Source organism: Dipodomys ordii, unplaced genomic scaffold (genome assembly GCF_000151885.1).
Source record: "Dipodomys ordii isolate 6190 unplaced genomic scaffold, Dord_2.0 Scaffold3, whole genome shotgun sequence".
NCBI classification, from domain to species: domain Eukaryota; kingdom Metazoa; phylum Chordata; class Mammalia; order Rodentia; family Heteromyidae; genus Dipodomys; species Dipodomys ordii.
This window is the reverse complement of record NW_012267219.1, coordinates 15,679,394-15,692,923: the sequence shown is the minus strand read 5'-3', so window position 1 is coordinate 15,692,923 and position 13,530 is coordinate 15,679,394. Positions and strand designations below refer to the sequence as shown.

The 13,530-nt window shown below is 41.6% G+C and overlaps 1 protein-coding gene across 1 annotated transcript in view; it reads left to right on the top strand.

Annotated features, from left to right (window-relative positions):
- The first annotated feature begins 580 nt into the window (after window positions 1–580).
- Osbpl8 (oxysterol binding protein-like 8) overlaps window positions 581–13,530 on the top strand; it is a 142,859-nt gene continuing 129,909 nt past the window's right edge. The window contains exon 1 of the mRNA XM_013018747.1: window positions 581–732. The gene's annotated coding sequence lies outside the window, so the exon portion shown is untranslated. The remainder of the gene's footprint in view (window positions 733–13,530) is intronic.

Sequence of the window (13,530 nt, the reverse complement as noted above, 5' to 3'; positions counted from 1 at the left end):
ATTAAATGCCACAATGAATGTGCTACTAGAATACGAGTTGGTTACTGGATACTGACTCTGTTACAGGGTGACTTCTGGGGCCTCGGGAGCAAGTTCAACGAGCCCCAGGCGGGACGCTGGGCCCGGGCCGGGCCTGGGCCTCAGAGCTGGGGGGCAGCAGGCCAGGTAGCTCTTCCGGGCGACCTGGTCAAATTAGGCAAGGCCAGGCAGCCAGGGCCAGGCCTCACCTCGGTGTGTGGACCGGCGCGGGGTTCCAGGTGGGGGAGTGAGCATCCCGAGGCCACCCCAGGACGTGCAGACCCGGCGTTTGGCAGTTGCTCCCTCACCACAAGCGCCAGCCCCGTAGTGGGAAGCGACCCGCCGGCCCGTGGCGCGGCGCATCACGTGACGGGAAAAGGGCGTGGCTAGGGTCCGGGGGCGGGGCCTGTCGGGGGCTGGGCGCTCGAATGTGAAGGCTCGTGGCAGTTCGGCGTGCCCAGAAAGGCGGCGACGCGGCCGATGACAACATTAGGCCGCGACGGGCTCCTGGCTGGGCGGCGGTGGTAGCGGCAGCCGGAGCAGCCGTAGCGTTCACACTCCCCCCCGCGGCCGCCAAACCGCGCCCTCCGTCCGGGTTCCGGAGCCCCGCGACCCGGAGAAGTTGAACGCACGTCGGGTCCCGGACCCCGGAGGTCGCCCGGATCGCGGAGGAACCGGCTCCCGGCGTGCCGCCTCTGCCGGGGCTGAGCACCGGTGAGTGTCACGCGGGTCCCGAGCTGGGGGGCGGCGGCGGGTGCGCACCCCTCCCGGCGAGCTGCGCCCGGGCTGCGGGTATTCTGGGCATCCCGCGCACGCGAGCTCCTCTCGGGCTCCTTTGTCCCTGTCGGAGCAGGGGTGGCGTGGCGGGGAGGGCGGGGGCGACGGGAGAGGCTGCCGGGGGTGGAGCGTTTCGGGGCCCACATTAGGTGTGTCCTTAGCCTGACGAAAGCCACGGCCGGGGAGCGCGAGCGGCGGCGGTGGGGGTGTGTGGGGCGGCGGCGGGGGCGCTTGGGTGATCTGCACCTCCCGAAGTTTGCCCGAGCGATGGTCTCGCCGGAAGCCCGCTCCCCGCTCCCCCCGCCCCGGCGCCCCGGGGAGCTAGCGCCCGGTCGCTCCGGTGCGGTTGAGGCGAGGCTGGGGTGTTCCGGTGACAGCCCCAGAGGAGGCTGTGCCGTGCTCCCGCAGACCGACCCGCCCCTGCGGAGTCTGGTGACACGGGAACCCTCGGCTCCCGTGGCCTGCCTGCCTGCCTGCCTATAACGTTATAGGCAGGCAGGCAGGCAGGCAGGCAGGCAGGAAGGCCAAGTCGGCCCTACTGGACTTGTAATGTTTGCTTCGAAAGCACGCAGGAGTGGAATCGGCTTCCACGGGGCTTGGAACGGAGCGCGCTTTGGGTTCCTTTCCACCCACTCGTGACTGGCCGAGGCGAAGCAACAGTGTATGCAGGTTTTTCCATTCACAAAAGTCATCTAACACTCTTCTCCACGAGGGACTCCTCCTTTACAGAACATAACCTAATTTTGTTTTATGTAAGTGCTGCCTGAAACAAATTAACCTGGGCTCCTCCCTAAGCAGATGGGAAAACTTAAACCCGATGCTATGGATTCTTTAAATGATTTAGTGCAGTTTTTGCCTCTTTGCTGCTGGAAGACTTAAGTATTTTAAGTTTTAGATTAGCTTAGAACAACTTGCACGTAATATATATATATATATATATATATATATATATATATATATATGTGTGTGTGTGTGTGAGTGTGTGTATATATATCCTGAAACTTAGTCCCAACTTAGTGCTTAGTGCCACTGCAGTCTTCCAGTAATCATTTAAAACAGTTTCTGCTTCCTTAAGAATTCTGGAGTGTGTAAACTATGGAGGAACAGGTAACTTGCTTATTGGATTTTTCTCCCATCTTACAGGGTTTCATCTGAAGTTGATGATGTTGATAGACTGTGATTAATCTCTATGCTAGAACTTGTTTTGCAGCGAGTATTATAATGTTGCTAGTTTTGTAGAACAGGTTGGAGAAGGAAGAGTAAGGCTACACAATTTAAAATGCCCTTCAGTTAAAGCATAACTAATTTTCATAGGTTACTTTTCTTTTACTGTATGTGGGACATCTACATTATGCAGGTTCCAAATGCTGGTAAAGAGATGGAACATTAGAGCTACTGTTTAGGTCTTTAATTATAGAGATTAAGTTGTGATCAAATTCCATGTGAACAGTTTGAGCCACAGTGCTCAACACAGTTACTTGGAAATGCTTGTTTAATTAAAAATGGTTATGGTTTATTTTCTCACTCACTTAATAGTCATGAAATCTCTGATCCTTGGGAAGATGCTGTATGTATTTTTCTTCAGTTAGAGTGTTACTACATTTTTAAAAACAATCAGAAATGTTTATTACAGTGCATTCATGACAGCAAAATGGTTTTAGTTTCTGGATTCATTTTCAAATTGGGAGTTTAAAATTATACTTTGTGGATAGCCATGTTACTCTTTGTTAATAAAGTTATATTTCATTGTTCTTTGACTTAGGAAATATGATAAATTTTCAAAGTGCAGTGCAAAGGAATCTTTCCTCTAAAAGGATGAATTGCAGGATTTTAACCAGGGAGTAACTCTTAGAATATTTTAACTTGGTTTAGTTTGTAAGAAATCTATGGAGAACAGATTATTTCAAACATGAAAGTCAAAGAAATAGATTTTTGTACTATATTAGAAAACTTTCAGAACAATAGTTGAACTATATTTTGATGTTTATATTGTATTGAAAGTTGAAAACATAAATAATAATGGAACACTGGGCAGTTCAAAAGTAGAAGATATAGATCTTACCTTAGTCTTATAAGTATGACCTACAAATGAGACTTAAGTGCCACTGGAACAAAAAGCCATTTTTAATGAGGCTGCCTGGGTGTAAAGAGCTCATTAGAGGTGCTTGAAGTTTTCTTGTGCAAATTTCAAATTAGTGTGTGGAAGCTTTCTCAAAAAATGTATATCTATCCTGCCCACCTTGATCTTGATCCTGCATAGGCCCTCTCAAAAGCATGCGTATGTGACAATGTAGTCACCGCTAGATAAAAGCAATGAGGTGATGAAGGTAGGATGCTAGCCTGGGAACAGGGAAACAGGTCGTTTATACTGAGGAACGTACTGGTTCTTCTGTTAGAGTTTAGTATAGGCTGTGCATCTGAAAATAAAGTGGACAGGATGAACTGGAAGCATTTAATAGAGTACATAATGTCAAACTTAAGACAGTGCCTTTCTACTTTTTTTGGTGGGGGAAAGTTTGGTACTGCGAACTAGACCTTGGGGCTCTGTCCATAAGCTTTTTGCTCAAGGCTAGCACTCTTAACACTTGAGCCATAGCTCCACATCTGGCTTTTTGGTGGCTAATTGGAGTTGAGTCTCATGGGCTTTCCTTCCTGGGTTGGCTTCCAATCCTGATCCTCAGATCTCAGCTTCTTGAGTAGCTAGAATTATAGCTGTAGTACAACTCCCTCCCCCTTATCCAGTGCCTTACATTTTTTTTTCTTCTCCTCACAATGATTGTCTCTCCCTAGATATCTTACCTGGGCACCAGTGGCTCATGCCTGGAATGGTAGATATTCTGGAGGCTGCGATCTCAATGAGGATAGAAGTTCGATGCCAGCCTGGGAAGATAAATCTGAGAGACTCTTATCTCCAATTAACCAACAAGAAGCTAGAAGTTGGAGTTGTGGTTCAAATGTAGAATGCCAGCCTTGAGGGAAAAAAAAGCTAAGCAATAGTGTGAGGCCCCAAAGTTCAAGCCCTAGTACTGGCACCAAAAAAAAAAAAAGGGAGGAAAACTATATTTTAACTTTTAAAAGGCACACTTTAAAAAAGCTTAGATGTAGAGTGATTAAGTTTTTAGAATTTATAGTGTTACAACTAAATAAGATTAATCTGGGCATAAAAAATGTGAATTGGAGTTCTGACTGCATCTTATATAAATTATGAATGTGTCATTGTGTAAATTATTGGGCCTTAGTTGCTTTGAAAAATAAGACCAATGATCCTTATTGAGCCAGTGTGGCTGTTGTGAGAATGAAGTTACATAATATGCCTAGCATTTGGGAGGCTTAGAAAGCATGCAGTTATTTTAAATACTTCTTTTTGTCTCTATGCATTAAAAAATACTTTGGTTCATTTGCAATGAATTCTAATATTTATTTGATCTGTGTTAAATTTTTTAAAATCAAATTATTATTACTATTATTTTGGTGATGCTGGGGTTTGAATTTAGGGACTTCAGCTTTGGTGCTTTACCTCTTGAGCCATGCCTTCATCCCTCATAATAAAAATTTTAGATTGCTTTCTTTCCGTCAGGCTTAATTGTTTTCTAGTAAAAATGATGCTTAATTGTATACTGCATGTTATATACAACAAAAGATGCTAAATCTTCTAGATTTTTTTTTTTGTTTGTTTTGGTCTGTCGTGGGGCTTGAACTCTCTTCAGATCTAGGCTGGTGCTCTACCACTTGAGCCATAGTGCCACTTCTGGTTTTCTGGTGATTAATTGGAGATAAGGGTCTCATGGACAGGAGTTCCTGCCTTGGCTGGCTTGGAACCTTGATCCTCAGATCTCAACCTCCTTAGAAGCTAGGATTACAGGTGTGAGCCACTGGTGCCCAGAGATCTTTATAGATTTTTAAAGCTTTCGCTAAGAGATATGTGTGACTTCAAGTTTAACCCGTTAGTCTTTTCTTTCCTATATAGTTTGCTTACTGTACTATCTACTATTGTTTCTCGTGATATGAGTGACTGTAAATCAGAAGGATATCCACCTTCAGTTTTTTAAAATAGAATGCAGTGTTTTTTGAGCAGACTAATAGACTTCTGTCATTTCTTATCTAGGCTTTTTTGTTCCAGTAGCAGTTTGTTCTTTTATGAATCTCAAAATTTCATTATACAAGTGAACTCTTTGTATTGTTCATGATCCATGGAGCAGTCTGTTCATTGTATAATATTTGGAAATGATTTTATGAAAAGACTGTCTTGAGTCTTCAGAAGGTAAAGAAGCTGCCTACCTCAATCTTCCTATTCACAGAGGACTGAAGAAAAAATGATTTCAGAGCTTAGAAAAAGGAAAAGGCATTTGATTTAGGGTTGTTAAAAATTGATAGATTCAAAGGGAGAATAGTATAACTTCTCAGGGTATCTTAGAGGAATAGTTGGCTATGATAATAATAGCTAATGTGTATTGAGTCCTAAATATATACTAGGTATAACTCTGAAAGTACTTAACACATGTCATCACATTTAATCTTCAGAAGACAGGCTTTTTCTTCTTTTTAAAACCTGAGCCACTGAGAGGTTAGGTAGTAGGTAGTGGAGCCTACCAAAAGGATTTAAATTTGTAGTTCAGCCTGACCATTGACATTGGAGACTGTCCTTTTACATACTATTATTATACTGTTGTATATAGTTCAATAGCAGTTACCCTTTTTGACAGGTCTTGGCCTGATATTTCTGAGTCCGTTTTGCCTGTGTGAGTTGATAAAAATACATTTTGTAATAAGATGGAATATAGCCTCAGGCACTTTGTAATTAATGGACATAGTCTTTTTTTTCATTTCACTTAAATTTGACTGATAATTCTGTTTTTAAATCTTAAAAATAGCTTGAAATAAAGGAAATAATTTTGTTCACTCATTGGCAGTTTTCATGCTGGGAATTTCAGACTGTAAATAAAAGAACATAGTGATACAGTATTTTAGGATAATTTACTATAATCATTTTTTGGATGGGGGGATTGGTAAACAGCTTTTTTGGTCACAGTTGGTACTTCCATTCCAGCATTTTGCTGGTTGATTGGAGATGGAATCTCATGGACTTTCCTGCCTGGGGCTGGCTTTGAGCCTCTATTCTCCAAATCTTGGTCTTCTGAGTAGCTAAGATTACAGGCAAAGCCACCAGAACCCAGATTTTGGTTTTTGTTTTAATAAGAGGACTGATTCACAGAATTGGTATAGATGGTTCTTATGTTGTAATATTTGAAAATATTACAAATCTATGAAATTGAAATCTATCCTTATTGGAACCGTGTAACTACTACTAAAAACTTGAATTTTGGCTCCCAAATGTATACATATCAACAGTAGTTTATCTGATTGCATAGTTTGTTACAAAGAGGTCTTAAGTCTATGGAAATTATGGGATTTGTGTAGACATATTTTAGTGGTGTTATGAGCATTACACATTTGGTGAGAGAGCAGTTGAGAATGGCATTGTTATTACACTGGAGTAATGAGGTAGGATTCTGTTGACAAGAGAGACGAGGTACATTGTTCAAATGGAGAATAGGGTGAAGGATTTATGGAAGCTAGATATGCTTATTTTTATATAAATTTGCATATTGTTGTGGTTAAATAATGTAAAATGAGCAGTTCAGAAATACTGAAAACAGTCTGAATTACAATGTGGAGTTTGTAATAGTAGTTCCTAAGATTTTTTTTTAAATTATTAATATAAAGTAGTTGTACAAAGGGGTTACATTTCATAAGTCAGGTTTTGAGAACAATGCTTCTTGGTCAGTGTCACCCTTTCCTTCCTTCTCCCCCATTTTCTTCCTTCCATTCCTACCCTCAAGCTCATTGAGCTGTTTCATAAAATGTGAATGCATTACAAGTATTCATTGCTAGTAATGAAGGACTCCCTTATTATTTAAGAAATTTGAAGAGGCAGAACAGCAAATCCACGACCTATGTTTATTAGTTTATTGCTCTGTGCCTGTTCCTGCACTGACATAGGGTGCTCACAGGAGGAAGGATGGTATGTATAGATTTAAACAGGAAGGCACCAGAAATAGTACACTGTGAGGTTCTCATGGTTCTTATATTGTGTGAAAGAGACCTGGAAATTCTTTACAAGGAAATGAAGGAAATTGAAGTTAGGAGGGAGGGTTAGCAAACTTGTCACAAGGGTGCTGTTGTAAGGGGAGAGACTATGTAGAAGGGTGCAGAGGGCAGCTTGTCTACCATATAGTATGTGTTCACCTAAGATTGGAAATAGCATTTGTCACTTCTAGATTGAAATGACAAGAGAGTACATTTTTTTTCTTCAACTTTTCTTGCAATCCATGAGGCTATAGCTTTTAAGGTAAGGTAGGCCTGTAGGACTGAAAGGATCAAGAGTCCTTAAACAAGATAGAGCAAAGCTATGTATAAAGGGAACAGCTAAGAATGGACTATAATTTTAATCGAGTGAAGCTACTGAAAAGTTGGGGGTTGTTAAGGAGCTAATGTTGTCTTAACTATAAGCTGTGGACTGGATGGAAGAGTTCTAAGAATATCCTTATTATTGTGAATAGCAGCTTAGGTTGATGAGGAGATGCACATGGATGCTGTTCTAACATACTCATTAGCATATGCCAAGAACTCTATGAGGGCCAGTGACCAAACCTTAGAGACAGACTCACAAGGAAAATTGTGAGTCTGTATTCAGACTAAGTGTGTTGTGACACTTTCAGTGCACATGATAGTTTTTTCCTGTGCTCAGACACCATCATAAGAATGAGGAAGAGCTGGGCGCTGGTGGCTCATGCCTGGAATCCTAGCTACTCAGGAGGCTGAGTATCTGAGGATCATGGCTCAAAGCCAGCCAAGGCAGGAAAGTCATGAGACTTTTATGTTCAATTAACCACCAGAAAACCGGAAGTAGCACTGTGGCTCAAGTGGTAGATCACTAGCCTTGAGCTAAAGAGCACAGGGACAGCACCCAGGCCCAGAGCCTAGCCCCATTAAAAAAAAAAAAAAAAGGAATGAGGAAGAGAGAGAAAAATGATTACAAATCTGGAGTTCCCTTAAATCTGATTTCTTAAGTTGGCACTTGATATTTTAAGCTGGATAATTCTTTGCTGTGAGTTCCTATGCATTGTAGGACTCTATATCCTACCTTCTAGTAGCACATCTCCTGTTTGTGACAGTTAAACAATGTCTCAAGACCTTGCCAAATGTCCCATGGTGGGGGTAGGACACAGCCACTTTTAGTAGAACATTATTGCTTCAAAGATTGAAGGAACCTGAAAGAAATTATTTTTATTTTCGTCTTGTGATGGTAGCTTCGTGCTATGTAGTTCAGACTGGCGTTGAACCCACGAGCAGGCTTTGAATTTGCCATCCTCCTGCCCTGACCTCTGGCTGCTGTGACTACAGGCATGTACTACCATAGCTAGCATGTTTCTTTTTTTTTTTTTCTGGGTCCGGTCGTGGGGCCCGAACTCTGGGCCTGGGCGCTGTCCCTCAGCTCTTCAGCTCAAGGCTAGCGCTCTACCACTTGAGTCACAGCGCCACTTCCAGCTTTTTTCTTTTTGCTTATGTGGTGCTGAGGAATCCAACCCAGGGCCTCAATGCATGCAAGGCAAGCGCTCTACCACTGAGCCACCTTCCCAGCCCCAGCATGTTTCTTTTTGAGATAAGTTCTTGCTCTGTAGCTCAGTCTGGATTTGAACTTGGAATCCTTTTGCTTCTTCCTTCCAAGTACTGGGATTTTATGTCTACACCACCACACAACTGTGTCTGGCTCTCAAAGAAATTACTTTCAAGTGAAGAAAAACTATTATCCTTTTTTTGTGTGTTCCCTGGGGCTTGAATTCAGGGCTTGGGTGTTGTTCCTGAGCTGTTTTTGCTGAAGGTTAGTGCTCTACCACTTGAGCCACAGCTCCACTTCCAGCTTTTTTGGTAGTTAACTGTGAGTCTCATAGACTTTTTTGCTGGGGCTGGTTTCAAACCATGATCCTCAGATTTCAGCCTCCTGAGTAGCTAGGATTATAGGTGTGAGCCACCAATGACCAGCTGAAAAAAAACATTATCTTTAATTGAAAGACTTTTTCTCCTTTAGAGTATATGTGGAATTTTGTGGTAGGATTTTTTTTATTTTAATTTTTGTTTTGGTGTAGGAACTTATACTATTTTGATAAAACACCTTAGCTGGTCCTGAGGCTTGAGCTCAGGGCCTGAGCCCTGTCCTTGAATTTCTTTTTTTGGGGGGTCTGGTCGGGCCTGAACTCTGGGCCTGGGCGCTGTCTCTCAGGTCTTCAGCTCAAGGCTAGTGCTCTACCACTTGAGCCACAGCGCCACTTCAGGCTTTTTTTTTTTTCTGCTTATGTGGTACTGAGGAATTGAACCCAAGGCCTAATGCATGCAAGGCAAGTGCTCTACCACTGAGCCACCTTCCCAGCCCCTTGAATTTCTTTTACTCAAGGCCAGCACTCTACCACTTGAGCCACAGCTCTACTTTTTAAAAATTTTTTGGTATTTATTGGAGATAAGAGTCTTACAGACTTTCCTGACAATGCTGGCTTTGAACTGCAATCCTCAGATCTCAGCCTTCTGAATAGCTAGGATTACAGGCATTAGCCACCAGTGCCCTAGTTTCTATTCCATATTGACCCACACTTATTTTTACCAATAGTACGTAACATTATTATTATTACTATTATTTTTTGTGGTGCTGGGATTAGACCCAGGGCCTGAACAAGTGCTCTACGCTGAGGTATATCCTCAGAAAACTACGTTACCTGAATTTTCCAATTTTTTCTTCTAAGTTTCTCCTAAGTTTCTAGCTATACTTTTTATTTTCTGTATTAAGTACATTTTCCCTTTTGTAACTCCAGCTATCATGTCCATAGTTGTTACTTATAAATGATAACAACCAATGCTTTGATATTATGAATATATATTATTTAATGTTGGATCATGTGACATGCTCAGATTATGATTCATTTAGATCTTATTAAGCATTTGGTAGATTATTTAGACTCATTTAGATCTTATTAAGCAGCCCTTGTGCTACTAGTGTTACTAGAAAAATATTAGTAATATCAAGGTCCAGTAGAATACATTTTATCAGTTAACACCATTCAATTAGGAAAAATTGGATATTACTATAAAGTTAAAAAACTATTTAGATAATACTTCCTGTTTCTCTTGGTGTTTCTAATTGCCACCTATTCTTATGCAATCTTCCTTTATCAAAGTCTTCCCCTATTTCTTCATTCCTGTCCCTCCAGCATACTATATATTACATTGTGTTCTATCTCTGGATCTGTCTGTTTCCAGTGTAGGCTGTTTGCCTTCTAGGTCTCTTTCTTTTGTTGTATTTTTGACTTGTATCCATTTTAACATATAACTTTCTTTTTTTTCTTTACTCCATGTTGGAGTACATGCTATAGTAACATTAAGAAGCTGCCTTTCTCAATTCTTCTATGTACAAAATATGTATTTTTTCCCTATTCTCACGTTTGACTGGTTTGGCTGGTTACTATATTGCTGGTTTCAAAAAATTTCCCTTTGGAACTGGGTGCCAGTGGCTCACGCCTGTACTCAGGAGGCTGAGTTCTGAGGATCTCAGTTCAAAGCCAGCCCTGGCAGGAAAATCTGTGAGACTCTTATCTCCATTAAACCACTGGACAACTGGAAGTGGCGCTGTGGCTCAAGTGATAGAGTGCTCTCCTTGAGCTGAAGAGCTCAGGGACAGTGCCCAAGCCCAGAGTTCAAGCCCCACAACTGACCAAGAAAAAAAAAATCCCTTTGGAACTCAAAAAGATTACCTTTTTAAGTTAGTGTGTTCTTTGCTTTTTATTTTTCTGCTTTAAAGTCATAATGACACCTGTAGGTCATTTTTCTTTTATTCTACACAGTTGTCCCTACAGCTGGAATCATTCTTTTTCCTACTCCAGGAAATTCTCCTCTACCATGTCCTTGGTAATGTCGTCTCATTACTTTCTTGTTTGTGTGTTGGCTCTTCATTAGGCCATTTTTTTTTCTCTCAGATGGATTCTCTTTGTTTTATTTTTACTTTCATATTTTGTGATTGTTTTCTAGGGATTCTCCTCCCAATCCCCAGCTAGTCTTTTAGCTGATTTTTTCCTGAGTAAACAACAATTTATCTTATTTGTTTTCTTCTCCTTATTCTTATGTTGTAATCTATTTTGAGACTCCAAATATAAATTATTTTTCCTCTTCCAATTATTTCCCTTTCCTCTTTGGTTAATTTTGTTTGCTTTTTAAGTCATCTTTTTCATCCTTAGTTTTCCTTATAAACTTGATTCTTGGTTGACTCTTCAGGGTTAGAAGGATTGGATTTTTGCTCTAGGTCTTCTTCTTTTCTGTCCTGTTCCTTGGACTGTTTTTCTTTTGTGCAAGAATTCTGGGCAGAGCACTTTGGGGCAAGGCAGTACAGAGTAGGGTCTGTCTCTTGGCAGGCTTGTTTAGATAAAAGAGAGAGGAGCTAGCTGCCAGGCTGTAGGTCGTCCTTCAAATGCCAGATGAGAAGAGTTTATTCTGTGCCAGCATCCTCACTTAGCTTTCCCTAGACAGTTGCTTTCTTTATAGAAGGGCTTACTGTCTTTTTGCCCTGGAGGAATATATCAGAGATGGGGGATGGAAGATAAAGCTGTCTGTTATGCAGTGAAGCATACAATACCAATGTTCCTACTTTCAGCTCTTGAATTTGTCCCCACCCTCCACTCTGTCCTATACAATCATGCTTCTTTGGGATCCTGTCAGATAATAATACCCATCCTTTCTGTATCCCTCTCAAAGGCTGTAGCTTCTCCTGTTTGTTGTATCTGTCAATCTCACATGCATTTTGATCTTTAAGAAATTTGTCTTCAATTTCAGTTCTTTGCTTTTAAGATTTTCTCTCCCTCCCTTCTTCCCTCCCTCCCTTCTTCCCTCCCTCCCTCCCCCTCTCTCTCTGTTTCTTTCTTTCTCTCTCTTCCTTTCTCTTTCTTTCTTTCTTTCTTTCTTTCTTTCTTTCTTTCTTTCTTTCTTTCTCTCTCTCTTTCTTTCTTCTGATCGTGGGGCCTGAACTCTGTGCCTAGGAGTTGAGCCACAGCGCCACTTCCAGCTTTTTTCTTTTTGCTTATGTGGTGCTGAGGAATCGAACCCAGGGCCTCATGCATGCAAGGCAAGCGCTCTACTACTGAGCTACCTTCCCAGCCCTCTCCTAGACATTTTTGTCTATAATCTTGACTACCAGTTTTTTGTTTTTGTTTTGTCAATAGTGAGTCTTGAATTCTGGACCTGCACGCTGTCCCTGAACAGTTCAGCTCAAGGCTAGCACTTTACCACTTTGAACCACAGTGCCACTTCCAGTTTTCTGGTGGTTTATTGGAGATTAGAGTCTCATGGACTTTCCTGCCCAGGCTAGCTTTGAACCACAATCCTCACATCTCAGCCTCCTGAGTAGCTATGATTACAGACCTGAGCCAACAACACCCAGCTTGACAACCAGTTTTTGAATCAAGTGATTAAAAAAAATACAACTTGAAGACACCTCTTTCATTGTAGGTCAGAGTAAAATATATCCTGTGAGACATTACCATGCCTACTAGTGCTTAAGCAGATTTGGGGAAAAGAAGTCATTCTTCAAATTGTATAATTAGTTAAGTAGTAGTGGAAAAAAAGAGAATAATTCTCATGGGAATTATAATTGGATACCTGTGACAGAAAGTTTTATTTTAAAATATTGTTATTATAATTATTTTAAGATCAGCAGCCTTGCAGGTTATCTCAACAGCAAATGAGTTATACATTTTTCATTTATAATTCAGGATCATATACTTTGATGTTGCTGTGAAAGAATTCTGAGAATGATAAAAAAAATGGAGTAATTTATGTCAGCTCTAATGTACATACAACATAATAAACCTGAGAAACTGGGTGCTGGTGGCTCACACCTGTAATTCTAGCAACTCAGGAGGCTGAGATCTGAGGATAGGGGTTCAAAGCCAGCCCAGGAAGGAAAGTCCATAAGACTCTTATCTTCAATACACTACCAGAAAACCAGAAGTGGTGTTGTGGCTCAAGTGACAGAGCACGTGCTTTTTGCTGAAGAGCTCAGGGACAGTGCCCAGGCCCAGAGTTCAAGCCCCAGAACCAGGCGGGGGAGGGGGAGAACCCTTAAGTTTTGAAAGAAGGATTCTTATGTATGACTTTTATTTAACTATCACAAAGACTGCCAGAACCACAAATTTTCATGGAGGCCATCATGACCTTATTACAAAAAGTACTTTTATAGGGATATCTGCCTAGCAACTGTCTGTTAATCTCAGTCTGATGCCACTCCTGTTAGTAATCACCTTGGCTAAGAATTATTTCAAGACTGTTGACCTAAGTCTTGTTTTTAAATGCTTTCCTTTGTCAACTGATCACATTGTAATGCTCTACTATTTGTATCGCAATCTTCTGCTATTCCCAAATATAAGTGTCTTCTTCGGAAAATGTCTGTAATGGTTTTACTTAGCTTGACGCTATTATGCTAAAAATTCTAGGTTGAATAAGTATTTGGAATCATAGAATATTAGATATAAAAATACCTAAAAATCAGAGATCTGGGCTGGGAAGGTGGCTCAGTGGTAGAGCGCTTGCCTTGCATGCTCAAGGCCCTGAGTTCGATTCCTCAGCACCACATAAGCAAAAAGAAAAAAGCCGGAAGTGGTGCTGTGGCTCAAGTGGTAGAGCACTAGCCTTGAGCTGAAG